Source organism: Aulostomus chinensis, chromosome 8 (genome assembly GCF_037954235.1).
Source record: "Aulostomus chinensis isolate RoL2024-O1b breed Wild chromosome 8, RoL_Achi_v1.0, whole genome shotgun sequence".
NCBI lineage: Eukaryota > Metazoa > Chordata > Actinopteri > Syngnathiformes > Aulostomidae > Aulostomus > Aulostomus chinensis.
Genome location: NC_141327.1, coordinates 6047501 through 6067928, shown reverse-complemented (window position 1 = coordinate 6067928; position 20428 = coordinate 6047501). Strand labels below are relative to the sequence as shown.

Genomic DNA, 20428 nt, shown 5'->3' with positions numbered 1-20428 from the left:
TTGCAGAGCAAGGAAACGTGGTTGTACAAAGAGTTCCCTGGAGCCACAAAGGGGCAGAGCACTGACCTCCAGCTAGGTAGGGGGAATTGATGATGTTCAATAGGGAAGGAAAACAGGGGAAGGGCAAAAAAGTAGATCGAAAAGGAAGAACATGGAGAGGTTTTTTTGTTTGTTTTTTGATGAGAGTCAGATGACATTTACATTACAAGCTGAATCTAAATCATCAATTATTATGACTGATTTGAAATACCAAGAAAGTGTTTAGTTGTTTGTTTGTCATTAGGAGGCATTTATTTATTCGTGCAAATAACTTTTAGTGAGCGAATGGAAGAACAAACAACAGAACATAATCACCCGTATATGATAATATTAAGTTACTCTTTAAATGAATGACGAATAACGAAAAACGAATAACGTTTTCTTTCTAATGCGTTAAAAGGATTATTTCAACTGAAAACAGATTGAAGCCTCAAGTGCTGTTAAGTTGAGTAAAACTTATGATTGATTGACTGATTTTTATTGAGAAATAACTACAAGTCGACATGCTGTCAGGTTAGCATGCAGAGAAAGCACCTCCCTAGCACATCAGATGAGCCTTATTTTGAGCATTATTATTCAAAGACAGGCAATTGTCTCTGTAGTGAGGGATAGCATACTTGTCTCTCAGGAACAACTCTTTGACTTTGACGCTAGCAGCAATGTTACAGCAGTGTGCAGAGTAGAACACACACACACACATCATTGATTGATGTGATCTGTACGCTAATATTGCCTTTCCCATGCAGCAAACTTTTCCTTTTATTTGTTTTATACCTCTGGCTTGTCTGCAACTTATTTCAAGTTAAGAGTTATGGTATTTTTGTGCTGTATCTTGATTTTACTTTGTAATTTAAATCTTCTTTTTACTTGTGTATAAAATGTACTGTTGTGCATGATTGTTCTCTGTTTAAGCACTTTTAGATTGGGAGCACTTTGATTTAATGTATGAAAGGTATTATACAATAAAGATGGACATTCATAGTTTGGTGATTTTTTCTGACACCATTGTGGTTTTAAGTCAGATTTTCAGCAGCAGCTTACCAGTGACTGCTGGATGTGCCTATTTCCAACTCATCCCACTCTCTCATAACAGAAAACATGTAATTGAGAACAGTTATTCAAAATCTGGCTGCATCAAATATTGTATGTAGTACGTATTGCATCGTTATTATGCTATTTTAGTTTTCCTTGAGACTCACTCCTATGTCCTCTCTCTTCGTCTCCAGAACAAGCACGTGAAATGAACAAGTAAACAAACCCAACATGCTCCCTGCGTGTTGATGTTTTTGTCCTGTCTTGGCAGTTACCTTCTTAGGGCTTGTCAGAAAGACAGTAGTGACTCTGATTGTCTGGCTATAAATAAACATGCTACCTAAGTTGCTTTTAGCGCTGTGACACCATCAACACCATTTGCTGATGAAGGATTCGTCAATATGTGTCAAAAAGACAAATATCAGCTCAGTCAGTATCTATCAAACCCATTCAGTGTCATAAACTGGACCAGATCAGCAAACCTTGAACTCCAATCAACTCTAGTCAGGGCACCAATATGGAGACTGTCAGATCACTAGTAACCCCATGCAATAACTGAGAGTACTGAGTACTGTGATTGACTGAAGCCTGTATTTGGTGCAAAGAGGACTGTGTAAGAGCCACATTTTGCTTATTAGTACTCTTTGCGGGGCCACAACCGGATTTGCATAAAGTCTTAAAGATTATGACGATGCAGCCAAAGCACCAAACTCTTAAAACTTTCAAGTCTATTGCCCAATTTATATAACATAAGAATAACTAATAAAGTAAGAACTATATCAAGCTAACATACAATGAATCAAACAGTACAAATACCACATTACGACTGAGTGTCTGTCACAAGGACCTTGACTCCAGGACCTTCGGTCCCAGTGGATGTTTGCGTTGTATTTGATGAAATCTCCTTGTGCTTTTCTGAAATATTGTGTTCCTTCAACATATTTGGAGAGAGTATACAAGTATGACCAACCCATAAACGTTATGCTTCAGCTTACGCCTTTTCTAGAGATATAAAATAAAGAAGTTGCAAGATATCTGATCAAAACAAAAGACCATGTAGGCAGACACACACACACTCACCCACAAACACACACCTCATTGCTCTGCTGACTCTGGTCCATGCCCATGTTGTGTGTCTGACAGACTGTTATGTGGATGGATGGCTGTGGATGTCTGACACAGACTCACAGGTCAGACGGGTTCGCAGGGACAATGATGCAACTTGCTCCTGAATGTCAAAGGTCAACCTTTTGATTTCTCTTTCTGCTTCCACAAGCCTCCAGAACTGTATCGTGACAATTTATACTACTTGGATCCCTCCAAGTATCTGAAGTTGTCTTGGAGAGATACTTGTAGATATATTGCTACAATTAGACAATGCTGGATGATTAACTTAATTAGGGCCTGAGCCTGAAGGTACTTTAGGCGAAGACCCTATTATGTTTGTTTCAATTGTGATTTCAGTTTCCCTCATCAATCAAAACAAGATAATCAAAGTATAACAGTTATTGTGCCTTCTGTTGGGTTATGTAACCCTAACTCATTTGTCTGTTGAAGGAACTACTGACCAGTCTTGGAAGCACAAGAATAGAAATATCAGCTGATGGTCGAGATAAATTCAGCAGCTCATTGATAGTTTCTTGTGTCTGTTAAGTCTGACATTGATGCATATCGTTTTCTTGAAGAAGAATTGTGCTAAATAATAATTAAAAGTTTCAGTTAAAATTGTCATCTTACCAATAAAACATGGTAATCTTAATTGCCCTTGTACCTTTTTCCCTTTCCCTGGAGGCACTGAAGCTCTGCTTGTGTGTCTTCACACCCACACTGAACTTTTCCTGCCTACAAGTCCTCATTAGTTAATCGTGCACCTCTAACTGAATATGAACAAGTTTATTCAGTTAGCAGCTGCAACCTAAAGGCTGCCAGAAGAGAAATGCAGCAAGCAAGGAAACAAAAAGGGCTCAGACAAAACTGCATTTGACATTGAAAACACACTCTTCCCAGACCGGCTCATCAGCAACCAAAGAGGTCTCCAGCTACCGAAGCAACACACCAAGGAACATCTTCTCTTTCATAAACTGGCAACAACATAGTGTAGCAGTCGACATGGCTAAGCACGCCTAAATTTGTCAAAGTATATTCCTGGTTTGGCTCATGTAGCCAGAATGGATCCATCCTTTTCACAGTGTCCCCACACCTCTTAGTTGATGTGTCATTGAAAATTATACTAGATATGGATTTCCCCCCAAATCAGTGGAGAAAACACAACATTTTGGAAAAAAAGGATTTAGATAAATGCTGGTCCTTGTATTTTTGCCTGCAGTTGTGAAGGTGGAACATCCAGACCATAAAGACTATTTATTGTGCACGCTCACACATACACTTACACACACACACAAACACACGCACGCGCTCTCTCTCTCACACACACACACACACACACACACACACACACACACACACACACTCCCCTGTAGTAATTTACATGGAGTTAAAATAAATATTTTGTGTTTTGCTCACACATTGTCTTGTAAATGCACCTACAGATTCCATCTTCTCTTTTAAAATAAAGATGTAATTGAAATATATTCACAAAACAATATTTGACACGTATGCACTTTAGAGTGTGTGACAGGATAATAAAAGATGACAACAAAAACACAGAAACAGTATCTGAAGCCAATCGCCACGTGTCAACTTACATTCAAGAGCAGCAATACTTTGTGAGAATAATAAACTGAAGCAAACTATTTTTTGATGTGTGAAATCCTCATACAATCAGAAGCTCCAAAGTAATCTGAGCTTTGAAACGTATCCCTGAGAAAATGTGGGACCCATACAAAGCAGTTTCGCAGTGTTAATTGAAGCATCAGATCAGCAGACAGACCGCTTTGGTCTTTCTGGTGTAAATGTTCTCAACAGGCCAGGAGAAAATTCCAGAAAGATGAAGAACATGTCAAGAGATCTGATGGGTTTATAAACTACAAGCATGTCTGAAATGACTCAGCTTCTGTAAGCTGCATGTGCATCTCAGACAACCACCCACACTGCTCAGACCATACTTGGTCACACACTTCCTTTTGTATCTGCATGTCAAGACAAGTTGCAGGATTTTTTTCACAAAACAAATGAACAGCAAGCCTTCCAGTTCAGCACTCGTTCATCAGCTCAGTCGCACTGGTAGCACCATCCCAGAAAGGGTGGACTTTGTTTCTTTTAGTTCAAATCAAAGTGTTTGTGGGCTACTTATAAAATAAAGATGTGAATTCCATCAAAAAAAATGAGCTTGAGCATTTGTAAACCAACATTTTTGTTTTTCATGTAGAAGTTAGTAGCCATGGGGTACCATTAGCTTAAAACCAAACACGGCGCACTCTGTCTTTTGGAACAGAAATTTCTTTGGGAGCTCAAAACATCTGTTTGGGAGTACATGGAAGGCAAAACACACTTTTTGGTTGAAGTTTGTCTTCAGTCATGTGGTTCCTCTATATAAATATTACCAGACGAAACAGATCCAATTGTGACATTAAAATGCAACACAGGGGTTGTGTGTCGCTGAAACTGGATCCATCTTTTGACAGACGCAACGTTAATGATGGAACAGGCTACAGCAGAACCATGACATGATCAGGTTGTGGTGAAGTGACATGTACAGTTGCAAAAGAAAAAAATGGGAGAACCTATTGTTCTCAGTTTTCACACGCAAAAAAAAATGGTAACATTTACAAAATCAGGACATGCAGGAAAAAGCTTTCTCCTCAACTTCTCTGTCCATTTCAGTTCGAACCATTCATCCTTGATGCAACTCCACACACTTTTAAAGGACAAGAGCCTGCTTTCCCTACTCACTCATCCAACCATCCAGTCAGAGAGAATTGACAAGATCAGCCACTAATCTACATGATCTTTACATGAAGGTTGTGTCAGCAAGGCCTCAATTCATTTTGCAATAGAATAGTATTAACAGTTCACGTTAAAAAAAACAGATCATTTATTCCTCAGCCAGGATTTGCTTTAATTTATCAGTCATTACATAACTGTCCAAACACATAACCCACCCACACTTATACCTCCTAAAAAAGTGACAGTTACGGCTTGCTCCCTCCTTAAGCACCAGGAAAAGATGGCCACCACAAAGAACTCTCACATGTCACGACCTTGAAAACTACTGTTTTTTAATTCAACTGGGATTCCATTAGAATGTAAAATATAAATGAATGAACTGTACCGGTTGAAAGAATATCCTCTCTGCTTAACATGAGTAACTTAGTAAGGGTGATGTCGTTTCCTCACACAGGTGTTGATGGTTGTTTGTAGGAACTGTCACTACAAAGAGACAAACGTTCCTCACTGTAGCTTTAAAGGCGTCAGTCATTCCAATTGTCTCTGCATCAGGAGGTTTGGCAACATATAAAAGCTGAGCGAGTAGCCTTTGTTAGTATACAAGTGGGACGCTGTGGCAATTCTCTAGAAGCGGTACGTGCCAGTGCAGGCTGGGTTGAAGTCTGGATAGAAAAGAGTCTTGCCACATCGAGTCTAAGGTAAACAGAGGTGGTCCAAAAAAGATCTTTATTGGAACCTTGGGTCATATTTATTAAGGTGTAGTGATGAATGTCCTGTCATTATGTTGCAAAACTGGTCCATCTTGATTTTCACTTGGAGTGTGGCATTTATACTGGTGATGAAGCTTTTTCTGTAAAAAAAAAAAAAAACAGTTTTGTTTCTCTTTGTTTGTTTTGATGTGGAGAGATTTTGGCATCAGAAGGAGCTGAACCAGGACTTGTTAACTTTTTCTATTGTATTTCTGAGGTCACCTGTAGCTGCAATATCAATATTTTGGTACTCAGTAGATTTCTACTTTCTTCATGCTTGGATAAACTAGAGGCTGTCCTATCCAAAGAACGATCCACTGTTCCTTGGCACTGCAGCTCTTTTTGTGTCTGAGCAAAAACATTAAAGCTGGTCACTGAATTTGAACATCAGAAGGATCTTTCATAAGGACAAAACCTTCCAAGTCACTAACATTAGGGTTTGTTTATCCTTGTAATATCCCCTCATGTCTTCTATCCAATTAGAAAGTATGCATAATAGCCAATTAGACCGACACTCCCCAACTCTAATTGCTTGAGTTGTGAGCCATCAAAGCCCCACTGTACACGTTAAATCTTCCATAAAGCAACTCTTATCATTCATCTTTTATAACATGACATGAAGTGTCAAAATGTGTCACAGGAAGCACACGTGGCGACGAATGAGGCCACGCTCAATAATGAGGGCCTGATAACGAGCGTGTATTTTTGGGTGGACCAGATGGGGATGCTGGGAAATAGAAGCTGAAATGAGAATGGGTCACTTTTGTTTCTTTTTTTTTTTCTTTTTTTTTCTGGCCTTTTTTCTGTCACTCTGATACACTCGCTGTCAAATAAACAGAACAAGGGCATCAGCTGCAGCCTACTGTGCGGAGATCAAAACAAAACACCTTATTTCTGGTGTGAACTGCAGTCAGGAAATAAGACATTAAACAGAGGAGGAGCAGGAAAAGATCTCACCTGATCACCTGAAGTCCTTTATTCTTTTACAGTGTTCAAGCCGCCATGCAACAAATCAGTTCTGAGAATTGTTCTATTATATCAAAGCCCCTGAGAAGTACCTCAGACTGACATTCTGTTTTATGGATATTCACCTGCAGAGATGATTTAGCAGAAAAAAAGCTTTATGTAGCTGCCATCAGACACACATGCACACACTCACATGCACATTAAATCCTACCAGCGGTACTAATAATGTGGCTTGATAATCACCAGCCATGATATAAAGTGTCCATATCTAATAGCTAATATGTTCTGCAGTATATTAACATCATATCCACAGAGAGTCCCCTCTGGCTCCCAAGGACACAGAACAGCCTCATCTTTTTGCCTCCAACACTGACCCTGGATCAGCCTTGTGTAATGTCCATTCTCAAGCTATTAAAACTCTATTATGCTGTCCTTTTATTGCACATTCGGCACCTTGACCAGCACTGTGGCCACCTCTAACAGCTGATGAGAGCGGCTCTCCATCAGGCTGGCTCTGCCTCTATTTTCTTTCTGCCATTCTGTTGCTTGGCACTGCACTCCTCCAGTTTACAAGCGGATGCTGATTGCCTCTGTAATGCACTGGAAATGTCCTGGATGGCCATTCAGAGGAAATAGTGGTTTTGCTGTAGGACCAGAACTAACCAAGCTGGCTGAGGCCTCCTCACTGATGGGGAATAATAATGAGCTTGAGTTTTTGCTGCACCACAGAAATTCAACTTGTGCTGCTGGGATAATGTTTTCGGCGCTGTTAGACGTGAGCTTTACCTGGTATACCATTTGTCTGCAGCTAAACTCAGCGCTATCAAATCTGGATGCTGTCCTACTAACTGATCATCCTGCAGTTTGTGCAGCCAATGATGTTTGGAGCTGCTGCCATTTACAGATAACCATCAATTTCCTGACTAAAATCCTCCCCAGTATGGTTTAAACAGCTTTACAACAAGAGTGTATTAACTCTCTCCATGCCACTGACCAGATTTCTTCCAGGAATCAGTGTTGTCACTATTGCACACCTTGTAAAAGATTAATGCCAATCTAGTTTCAAAAACAAGTGAACAAGAAGCTCCAGAAAGCAGGAGACACAGCAGAGTTATGGTTGTTGTGGTTCTCCAGGGGCTTGTGGTGCTGCACCAGACTGACTTAGGAGCACTTCAATCACACAGAGGATGTGCTGGTTTTCAAGGGGGGCTTGCAGCCCTACTTGGCTTGGAGTGCTTTAGTTTATTTTTCACTGTACGCAATCACAGTAACCATGTGGGAGTGAGAAAAATCCCCCAAAGATAATAGAAACATATATCAAATCAATTTATTCCCGAAAATCCCTTCTTTTACAAAAACAGCTCATTGTCCAAACATTTTACAACATTTCAATGAAAGCGACTCTCTGTCAGCGTTAATGAACACGAATGGATGGACATACACCGAAATGTTCTTGAGGGTTATTTTAGATGAAAATAAAGGCTTTTATCTTTCTTTTTATATGTTCAGTTTTCCTCTCAATCATAGCACACAATATTCTTGAAAGACGGTTGAGTGCTGAATTTAACTGTTAACGAGGCGTCAACTGGCTATTATAAAGTGTTACCTTCTTCCTTGTCAGAGCTAATCACTCCTTTTCCTCTTGTTTCAGGTAGCAAGTGCAAGATTGAAGAATCTCAGGAACATTCAAGACCAGCGACTCCAAAATTCTTACTTTATCTGTGTGTACATGAGGGAGTGTGAGTTGAGAGAAGGCACTTTAACTCTCCAGAGCCTTTAAAGTGTAGGTGTCTTAGTCTGGGCCAAGAAGACCCTGTCTTATTAACTGTAACTTTTTATTCATTCGCCCTATATTTAATCTGGATATGGGTCAGACGGATTCTTTTTTTATACTGTTCTCATTACAGTTTTGGGTCACTCAGCTTTTTACACAGGGAGCTTTCTAATTAAATAATGAATGTCCCTGACAGGCTTGAGAGTGCTGGTCATCTGTTCATTTCCTTTACGCTTTCTATTGGGTTCTACAGTGAACTGTTTCCATGTGACTTTACATGGTAACGCACAAATAGTAACAGGCAATATGTGTGTAGCATGTCATCACCGAGCGTCTCACTTGACAAGATGTCAAACGTCAGACTTGTCACCAGGTACCATCTGCCAGGCTGCACCCAGTGAGGTAAGCAGAAAAGAAAGAGAAGGGTGGGAAAGGGGCTGACTCTGCAGGGACAGTGGCCAAGAAAAGAGGTGGCAGGATGGGTAGGTAATGATCAGTGAGTGGGGTCAGGAGATCAGCTGGTGGAGGCCACAGGCTGGTCCCACCTCAGAGAGATGGGAGATGCAGTATGGCCAGCGTGATATTGTGAAGTACTGTTGTTACGGTTCAGTGCTGGTGTTTTTCCATTTTGTGTTATTTTATCCTTTTCCTGCTCTACATTTGTCTTCTTTCTGCTGTACTACATTTATCTGGCAGCTTTGGTGTCTACATACTTTTAAGATGAAGATTTTACACAACAGACACAATGAAAAGAATTTAAGATAAAATACACCAAGCACTTTCCAAAGTGTTGGGCTTCTAACATCCTAGAGCAGGGTGTAGTCTGGGTCAGTTTTCTTTGTGTGTGTGTGTGTGTGTGTGTGTGTGTGTGTGTGCGTGCGTGCGTGCGTGTGTGTGTGTGTGTGTGTGTGTGTGTGCGTGCGTGCGTGCGTGCGTGCGTGTGTGTGTGTGTGTGTGTGTAAAACACCTTCAACAAAAACAACAAATACCAATTTTCCCTCTAAAGTCCTCACGGGCTTTGCTTCATAAATGTTTACATGATTAAAAAAACAAAACCCACTTCCCACTTCCTGGAAACCCTATGGTAACCATAGTAACCACCACATGGTGCCATAACCCTACACACAATGGATAATTCCCTCAGGCAAAGTCTGAAGAAATGCAGACTTACGTTAAAGGGCAATAAGAGCTCAAAACGTCAGTGGGAGAACCCTCATGCCTTTAACAAGTTGTCAGTGGAACAGCCCTTGTTTGACTTCACGGGTAAGTGCCTCGAAGTCTGTGAGTCGGTTTTGGAGGAGACTTGGATTGGGCCCATGACTCTGCTGTGCTGCTGATGTCTCCTCTTCCTGGTCAGCTATGAACAAGAGCTTGCACATGTGGAAGAAATATCAGGTGAAATCTGGTAATATATGCTGACGATAAAACCTCCAATTCAGCATGCGGCTCAAACTGATGGACAACTTTTTAATCACATTAACACAGGGGTTTTTTTCCACCTCTTTTGGTGCGCCTGTTTCGTGCCTTTCTAGCTGCTCTCATTGTCCCACCCTCCGTTGGGACTGATTGGACAACCACCAATCTCCACTCATCCATCAAGCTGCACCCATCATCCACAGTGAGTGCACTCAAAGTGACACTCTGGGCAGTGGAGTGAATGCTGCCTGTTGGTGGGGTTGTTGATGTGTGATGTTACTTGTGGCCTGGTGCTTTGTTAGAAATCATCCTTTTGTCCATATTTATTTAGCTGAGTAACATAGCATCCAGTGCCCTTTATTGTTACTCCTAATATTTCAAGAATCAGGACAAATTTCTGTTGGGTAAACACGAAGAATGCCTCAATACAGAGTACAGATCCAATACTGTGTGCACATACTGAAACTTACAGTGAATCCATTACCGCCCTAAACGATACAACCAAAGGAGGCGCAATGTCTGCAGTTTCGAATTTTGTTTAAGAAGGAGGAAGATGTGAAGTAAAGCGGCCTACAAATTTGTCAAGAGGAGAGGAGAAAAATAGCTGCTTCAACACAAGCAATTTGACAAAAAGCATCTGAAGAACCAACACCATGCTGGTTTCACTGTTTGCTGTTGCGAATGCTAGCAGTGGGAGCCAGCAACAACCAAACTTGCAGCAAAAACTGGAGAGGCAGGAGAAAATGTTCAGAGATAAACTACGGGTGGTAAAGATAACCGAGGCATTGTTAAGTACTTGCATGGGTACTTGGTATCACCAAGCACACTATACATCCTTCCATCCATCCATCCATTTTCCATCACTTATCCTGTTCAGGGTTGGGGGGGGGGGGCTGGAGCCTATCCCAGCTACCCTTGGGCGAGAGCCAGGGTACACCCTGGACAGGTCACCAGTCCATCACAGGGCCAACACATAGAGACAGACAACCATTCACACTCAAAGCCACGCCTACGGTCAATTTAGAGTATCAATCATCCTCGTCCCCTCTTGATGTCTTTGGACTGTGGGAGGAAGCTGGAGTACCAGAGAGAACCCACGCAGGCACAGGGAGAACATGGAGACTCCACAAGAAAGATCTCATGCTCGAGCCGGGGCTCGAGCCCGGAACTTTCTTGCCGTGAGGCGGCCCGCAAGCACCTTAATTTAAGTACGAATTTCAGTATGAAAAGGGTGGTATCAGTGCATCCGTGGGTAAAAAAAAATGAAACATCTTTCATTTTGGTACAGCCTTTTTCATCCAGTTTGCTACTGACCTTGTGGGTGGATTCACAACAACTTTCAGTATCAAAATGTTCTATATGAATATTTAAAGGTCATGAAATCAGTGTTGATGGTATTAGGACAGGATTTATCATCATGACACTGTGATTCTCTAGTGACAGTCATATCTGAAAGATTCATCTTCCTCTTCTGTAGGTCTCCTCTCTCTCTCACACACCAAGCTTAAGAGGCTCTGAGTGTTTGAAAGTTTGCTTCCTGGTTATCTGGAGCCTGAAGACTGACAGAGGGCAGTGATCCTGCCGGCCTCCTCTTGACAGCTCAGCAGGCTCGCTGCCTCTTTTATTCAGTATCCCTTTCTGTTTGATGAAAAGCTGCCTTGATTTGGCTCGCAGCAACTAAGCTGGTCTTCCTTTGTCTTGTTAACACCCTCAAAACTGTTTCTCTGTTTTAGAAGTGATCTATGCAGGTAAGAATAAAGTTTAGAATATGCATACAGAGAAGTAAACAATCTGGATTCCTGGAGTCCTAATTTCAAATTAAAAAAGCATCTAAAATTAGGAATACAGTTTTTCCCCAGACTTCATTTAGTGCTGAAAACTTTTCAGACTTGTTGGAAATTTTTTTGGTTAATGTGATACAGTGGCCCCGATCTCTGCAGCTTGCTGCTGTGTGGGCTGAATATCATACAATAGTTTATACAGCTGTCTGAGTCTGAAAAGAGTTGTTTGAGTTTTAAATAAAAACAGCATTTTCAGTGTTCTGATTCATTTTCAATAAATAAGATTTATCCTCTTCATTTTGTTGCACGTTGAGACACAAAAGACAGAAGAACGCATGATGAGCAGCAAGTGGAAGGTGGTATGAACAATGCATGACAATGATTTTTCATCAGTAAGTTTTCGTCTCTAGTGACCAATATTCAGTCTAGCAGCCATCGTTTCATTCAGTGAACATGTTTGGACCTGGGTTCAAGACCAGGGCTACATGTATCAACGCGGTTTACGCAAGAAAAACTTGCGTACGCCAGGATCGACGCTCACGTTCAGATGTATCAATGCGAGAAGTTCGTCGATTCTTGCGCTGTTATACGCCAACTCATGAGGTGCCGTAGAAGTTGTCGGAAAGCCGATTCTTGCGTTAACTGCACTTTGGTCCGTTGGCGACACCCTGTGGCGGTGTTTGGTAACTGACATTATGTGACAACCGCACACATATCGGGCACAAAAAAAGCCCTCAACACAAACGGGAGAGCTAGCGAGCTGCTAGGCTTGGTTTGCGTTCATGTGACCGTCACAGCGCGCCCACATACACAATGAATGGACTTCCCTTGCTCGTTCAGCGTGAAACCGCCTTGACACGGAGTCGTGCCCATGAGCGCATCTCCGCATGCGAAGCGTTTCTGGTTGGCTGACACATGGGTCACGTTACCAGCATTGTTAGTTTTGATTGGTTAAAACCACACGTTCTGTTTTCACCGAAGGAAAAAAAGAGAAACAAAACAAAACAGAGGGCAAAATCAAAGAACTCGGCTGCTGGCTACCTGCTTTGGCACAATGCAACGTTAAATGAATGACAGGTTTAAGTGAAAATGTGACAGAGTTGAAGAAGCAAGAGAAAAAGTTAGCAAAATTAGACCCACTGAAGAGTCAGACTCAGAGCCACTCATTGATGAGAGTGAGTTCCAGGGAGAGACTGTCTCTGTGGAGTCTGCCTGTGAGAACCTACAAGAAGAAAAAATCATTGAGTGATATTGATGATCTGTTTTTTCATGTATGCATGTCAGCCTGTTCCCTGTTGTTAGCACTGTAGAGGGCAATTACTGTAAAAAGCAGTTTTCAAAGCATTTCAAGGGGTAGCGCGGGAAGGGTGGGGCTATGGGGGCTGCAGTTGTGTGGGGAACAGACACCCGAAAACTGTAATAAAAATCACTCAAACCAATTAAAAACTGTAAAACTACGTCAGCAGTGGGCGCGTGCTTTTCGCGCGTTTTTTTTTTTTAACAGTTCCTGCAAGACTTTTAAGCCCCTGGTTATAATAACAATGAATATCATACTTCATATTATTAATTGGCTACTCTATTGCTTCATGAAAACACATCTGGGTAGCTCGATGCATTTTTGCCCTTAATTGTTGTTCTTCATTTTTAGGGCAAACTGGAGGCCTTAACAGCAACCATACCTTTGCCTCACTCCATTTTAAGACTCTACATCATGGTGGAGGGTCCTTGCAAATATTGAGGGAGAACAGAGTTTTCATGGTCAAGCTGAGATGGAAAATTACTTCTTGTAATTGTTCGGGACAAAAGAGTGAAGCAAGAAACAAGTTATAGAATAGGAATGGCTGGAATTGCAGCAGTTTAGCTGGGGGTCATAAATGTGATGTACACTACACCACAGGTTCCCAAAGACTATTTTAGCCATTTTTTTTTAAACAAAGGCTCAAATGAGTATTTTTCTACCCTTAAATTTGGATATGTAAGGCCAATTAGTGTATTTGTAGCTTGCTCTACACATCTAGGATAAAAAAGATGGGGACGAGAGCAAAGAAAAGCTTAAAATTCAACCTCTTTTATTGGTCTAACATCTAAGCAGGGCAAATGGGAAGATGCAACAAAAACCCTTGAGACATTTCTGCAGCAAAGCCAAACAATGGCAAGTAAAGAAAGGACAAAAGTGCTCAGTTCTCCTTTGAATGGAACTTGAAAGGAAGTCTGAGAGAATCTGTCAAAGTGGCGGAAGAATTTCTTCAGCCATTAGTAGAAGCAAATGAATGCTAAAGAGACAAATCCTCCAGAATGTTGAATCACAGCACAGACGGAGTCTTGGAGTCATTGGTGAGATCCATCTTATTTGTGCATTGCAGGTAATAAATATCCTTCAAAGTAAAAGCTCTGACTCGCCAGCTGAGAACGACTGTAAAAACTTGTTGTCTCTTGTACGGAATCATTTGTTCTGATTTTAATTTGGTCAGTTCTGTCAGCACCAACATTATTAGCTAAACCAGTAAGGCTATCACTATAGAAACAAGTTTGTCACCGAGTATCTGAGAGATCAATTAAAGCTACTTTGTGATGATTTAAGAGTTAAGCACCTTTTAAAAAATGATGCAATCTACCTTCTCAGGTTTATTGATGATGGTAAATTATATAAAGTCTACAGATGATGAAAGTTTAGAATCAGTAATGTTTTATTAGACTCAGTGGTAGAAACTTTTCCTTGATAGATTGGTCTTAAATTTACAATGTTCCCTTAATTCATCTCGAAATCTTAATGAAGACTAACTCTGTAGTGTCGGTGTGTCTTTAAGCCTGTTTGTGTGTTTTAGTTAAAATTAGTAGGCTTAAAAAATTGTTTTCTTCAAAATGGAAAAATAAGCGTGTCATATGTACTGTTGATCAAATAAAGAGCTGATAACCACTCAGTTTCTATCAGACCTGCGTCTTAAGGATGGCAGGGTGCATACGTTTAGTGTAGAGCTAAAACAACCTAAAGTGAGTACTGATAAAAGACAAGATAGTTAGATATTAAAAAAAAAAAAAATCCGGTGTGGATCCTCAAGAGAAAATTTCTTCAAATTTGGCTCAAATGACCTGAGAAAAGGTTAGTGGTCAGAAGGTCAAGGTCACTGTTACAGGTACACTTTCCAACACTGTATTTCTATTCTATTTTAAGTCCAGGAGAAGTTCACCTGAATGAAATTCACACAGCAACAACAAATGTTGCTGTGACCAGGACAAGAAATTAAAAGTGAAAATTGAATACCCAGGAATTCACATTGCATTGTGTTACATGACTCCCTGGACCAACGTGCTCCGGATCAAAACTAGGTTTGACTTAAACTTATTCAGGCGTTAGTTTTAAGTGAAGTAACCCAGACATGTTCGAATTAAGAGTCAATCATCAGAGACAAGTTCAAACCTCCTAGATCAGGTCAAGGGTCAAGTTTGCCAATGTCTCCTTTTAATACAGTAAACCTAATCAAGTTTACAACAAGGTGCAGGTCAGACTGGTGGTATTCTGGGTCTCTCAGATCAGAACATGTTATGAGTTTCAGAATTAAAGTTTCAGTGCTGACAGGTGTGAAGCTGATATTGTTATGACTGAAATCTGACCCAAGTATGAGTCTTGAGTCCAAACATCAGGGGGAGGAGTGAAAGTTTAATATGCACAAACAGGATATTCTTGGATGCTACGTATCACAGATGCACAGAATTGCCAGGACTGGGTGCAGATTTATATGTTCCCTTTGCTGTGGTCCAAAACCATTTCCTATTCTGTCAGATGAATGACTTCCAAGAGTTGGAGAAGAAAAAGTGCTTTCAGTTCCTTTTTTTCCTGAGGGTTTCATCCAGCTGATTTCTCACTACTTGGTTTAACCATCAAACAGTGTTTCATGTGGTCCCTCACTCTTCATGAGCTGAGACATCCCTGCAGACATGAAATATTAACTGTCTGTCTGCAGTACACCTGGGCCTTGTGGTGGTTTTCAGCTGGATGGAGATTAAAGGGGCTAAGGAAGAAATCACGCCATCCAGAGCTACACAGAACAGGAACAGAAAGAACACACCTCACCTTTCGTGCCTTGGTGACGGAAGGTAGATGTTTGATGCATTAGGGACACTGTGTGCTCATGTATTCATGGAATAGTCAGCAATCCCCCAAGGTAATTTGCAGGAGTCCTTGCAGTGACGGCTTTCATCTGCATCTACCTGACCCTGTCCTCTCCCTGCACATCTCAGTGGTGTTCTCCTTCACCTCAGTGAAGCTACAGGACCCCAATGTTTCCTTCTCAACGCTGAAGATGAAGTGTGATCGAACAGCTACACGTGGGTCACCTGAGTTTCACTGGGAGATCCTTCATGAGCAAGCATAATGCTACACTTACCCTCAGGTACCAGAGCAAGGGGAAGGGTTTTTTTTTCTCTTTATTTTCCACAATTTATTCGCTAACATTGAAGAACACAAGTCTTAAAACAAAAAAATATGAATACATTGTTGTCCTCCTGTATGCGCTGTTTAATCTTCTTGTTAATCAGATGCATAAAACAGCAGTGTGATGCTGTTCCTCCATACCAGCATTCCAGAATTACATCTCTGGACCTTTAACACTCTATGAGACTTCATAGTTTCTCCCTATGCGTGTTTATGTTTGATGTTTCCTGACTGTGTAATGGCCAGATTAATGATTAATAAAAGAGCAGGCTCAGGGAGGGGGTCACAATACAAGCGGTCCTGACCTTTGCTCTGCCCACTCTGTCCACAACTGGAGAGCCATAGACAACCGCATGCTTCCTCTTTAACGCCTGGGAGGATCATGCTATTCAACCCCAGTTCCAGAGCATCAGAGGAGGCACTAGTCCAGAAATCCAGAATCCAGCCTTGAACATGGCTGATTGGGTTTGTTGGTAATCAGTGTAATTGACTGCCATAGCTCCTGGGAACCTGATATAGAAAAGTTTGCCTCCTGTCTTCTGATGAAGATTACGCTGCACTCATTTGGCACACATTCATACCAAACAAATGCCTAAAATGTTTATATAATGGATTACATGTTTGTTACACCCCTCAATGGCTAGAATGTTCTGTTTCCATTACTGGAGGTGGATGAACAGTTCTAAAAAATTTAAAATCTTAAATAAGTTTTGTGAGTCTTGGTCTAAGGATCAATAAACACTGTGCAGGCTGTGATTTTTTTTTAAAAACCTATTTATTTAATTATTCATTCGCTGCATTTGGTAACACTTCAAATAAGGGTACATTAATAACAGTTCATTAATTTTTGGTTAACTGTTAGCAAATGTGTCCAGTAATCATTGAATAATGGTTTTAACTTTACAGGTTACAGCAAAGAGGCAGCACGGTGGTGCAGTGGTCAGCACTGTTGCCTCACAGCAAGAAGGTTCCAGCACGGGATCTTTCTGTGTGGAGTCTCCATGTTCTCCCTGTGCCAGCGTAGGTTCTCTCTAGTTCTCCAGCTTCCTCCCACAGTCCAAAAACATGCATGAGGGGATGAGGTTAATTGGATACTCTAAATTGATTGTAAGTATGAATGTGAGCATGAATGGTTTTCTGTCTATATGTGATGGCCCTGCCATGGACTGGCGACCCGTCAAGGGTGAACCCCACCTTTCACCTAAGTGCTGCTGGGATAGGCTCCAGCCCCCTGACCCTTAACAGGATAAGTGGTAGAAAATGGATGGATGGATGGATGGAAAAATGGGGGGAGTTTGTTGCTAGTTTAGGGTGAAGTGTTACTGAGAGGATCCATTTTCCCAGCTTTACAGTAAAGACATAAAGAGCATTAATAGAGGGGTAATTATGCTAAAGTAATGCAAATTCAGCACTCTTATGGAGAGCCTTACCAAGCTATCAGTCATGTATTTTTACTGTAATGTGTTACAGATGCACTGAAAAGCTTGACGTGACCGTCTGCCATGTAGGGACCTCCTAGCCAGACCGTACCACCAGACATGTGAATCAGTGATTTATGCATACACTTAAACATTTATTGGTCACAACATAATCTTACTGGATTGTACAATTTATGTGGCCTTTTAGATTATTATTTCTTTTTATTTTTAAAAATTGGGTATATGGTTTCAAAGTAATGTCTAAATGCACTGAAGTTGTACCCTACTTATTGAATAGAGTGCTTTAGATGTAGATGTGAAACTTGCTAAAAGAGATGCGCTTTACGGAGCAATAAAAGGAGTTTCAGCCCATAATTAACCCGTTTCTGATTTAACTCCTTTCATGGCTCTCATTGTGACATTTTCCCCTGCAGCAGCTGTTTATAAATCACTACAGTCCACCGTTCACTTCAGTTACAGTTATCTACTCTCTGGTGAATGCGCAGGTAGAGCATTAGACAGTTAAAGAACCCGATGCTTCCCTCAGGATGAAAGAAAGCAAAGGAGTTGAAGAGTGATCACTGGATGTCTGGACATTCACTAGGTGGACAGAAACATGGCCCGGGAAGTTCCTCCAGGGAGCACAACATCACTTCCAGGGCAGAACATCCTGTGTGTTTAATGATGATCAGAACCTCTTTGGTGGTTCATCTTTTTGAAGGTCAGGCTTTGCTCCACTTAAGAGGGAAGGAGAAGACAAGAGATCCTCAGGGGATACAGATAACCAAGGGAAGACCTGAGGAGGATTTTTAATGACTCAAAGAGCTACATATATATGGTTAGAGGGAAGCAAGTTGTTCTTTCCAATTGTCTTTCTGGGAGGCATCAGAGCAGTAATTGGTCAAGGGGTCTGGGAGAACGCGACAGGGAGTCCATTAGCCTTTACCTCACATGGAACCTTCTTAGCAGAACACTTGAGTGAAACATGGGTTGAGGTTTTATGGTCCCTGAATTTGAATCTGGGCTTCACGTCCACATCGCAGTTAAAATTAGTTCATTTTGTGACACGAAGGGGAATCGTTCATTTCTTTTCTATTCATGTTGATATACAAGAACTTCTGACCAGTGAGTGGTGGTATAATGCAGTACATAGCAATCAGGAAGTGTGTAAAACCATGCTATGCGGTGGTTACTGTTGTTAAAACAGAAGAAGGTTCAAATCAGGGGACAGGCGGGAATGGCAGTTGGTACTGACAAACCCGACTTTGCTTCAGCACTTATACCAAAACCTTAATGATTTCAAACCTTACGCAAGGGCTTTTGGTGCCTAAACTTAACCAGAACTTAATTGTATTGATTAAAACCTTATTTTCCAATGAATGTCATTCCAAGAAGCTGATGTCCAAAAAATAAAGCTAACTGTCATAAAGTACAAAGCAACGCAACTGCTGCCCAGAGTGTAATGTCACTGAACCAGTGATCCTAATTGACTTCCTATTGGCACTTTTTCCATGTTGCTGACACATAACTTTCACCATAACATAAAGCAGTGTAAAGAAGTCGAGGTCATATATTGATATTTAAATACATATGATATGCATATAAACTTATTACATATTTCAGCTCGGGCACAGGATCTTTCTGTGTGGAGTCTCCATGTTCTCCCTGTACCTGCGTGGGTTCTCTCCGGTACTCCGGCTTCCTCCCACAGTCCAAAGACATCAAGTCAAGTCAGTTTTATTTGTATAGCGCCAAATCACAACAAAAGTTATCTCATGACACTTTACAAGTAGAGCAGGTCTAGTACCCCGCTCCTTCAATGAATTTACACCCAGCAATTCTCCATCAGCAAGCACATCCTGCAACAGCAGCAACGAAAACCTTCCTTTTAACAGGCAGGAACGTCAAGCAGACCCAGGCTCAATGGGGGCGGCCTTCTGCTTTGACCGGTTGGGGGGAAAGAGAGCAGGAGGGGACGAGGCTGATAGATACCCTATATTGACTGTAGGTATGAATGTGAGTGTGAATGGTTGTCTGTCTATATGTGTTGGCCCTGAGAAGGACTGGCGACCTGTCCAGGGTGAACCCTGCCTCTCGCCCAAAAGCCACCCCACGACCCTTAACAGGAATAAGCCGAAGAAAATGGATGGATGGATATTACATATTTCTGTTGGTTCTTGCTGACTTGCTAAAATTTTCAGTCAGTCTCTGGCTCTCAGCTGCAAGAGGAGCAGTAACACTTCACCATTAAATCACAGTTTAATTTAATTTAATGTTTTTAAACATGAAGTCTTTTTTTGGTTTTAACAAACCTAAATAAATACTGTAGTTCAATTGTTAGGAAATCTGCAGATATGCACGTTTATCTAGATTTAGATGCTGGGATGTGTGTGTGTGTGTGTGTGTGTGTGTGTGTGTGTGTGTGTGTGTGTGTGTGTGTGTGTTTGTGTGTGTGTGTGTGTTTGTTTTTGGGACTGAGTTGAAATGAGTTACGGTGCCTGTGTTTTCGGTAATAGAGGAACATGTTATCTGCGATATTAGATAACAGGGATGCTTGGAGGCCCTGAGGATTAAACTACTTGACTACACACTCATCCAACATGATACACCTTCAGCTTTAATTGGCTATTTAGTCTCTGTTGAGGCGAAGGGCAGCGCAGGGCTTACAGTGCACTGTGTCTGCTTTAAAAAAAGCAGTAAATACATCACACACAGGCTTGCTGAAATCAATATACTGTCACTAGTAGGGCCTCTGTGGGACTACAGGAGAGCTCACAGTAAAAAAATCACTCTAACTACATCCCTCTCCATCACAAGACAGATCGCGTGTGTCCTGGTGATTCCCGCTGCCTAAATCAACTTGTCGGGCATGTGACAGTAACACTGGAGGTAAACAGGTGGTATCAGTGACATATCAGTGCATGGATTGTCTTTCCTTTTATTCTTTAACCGTCTTTTTCTCTCACACCTCATTA

The 20428-nt window shown here is 41.3% G+C and overlaps 1 protein-coding gene across 2 annotated transcripts in view; it reads left to right on the top strand.

Moving 5' to 3' along the window:
* The window catches only part of LOC147256922 (endonuclease V-like), an 85941-nt gene extending 77342 nt beyond the window's left edge, over positions 1–8599 (top strand). For both annotated transcript variants that reach the window (XM_086210048.1, XM_086210047.1), the window contains exon 9: positions 8288–8599. The gene's annotated coding sequence lies outside the window, so the exon portion shown is untranslated. The remainder of the gene's footprint in view (positions 1–8287) is intronic.
* The last annotated feature ends 11829 nt before the right edge of the window (positions 8600–20428 follow it).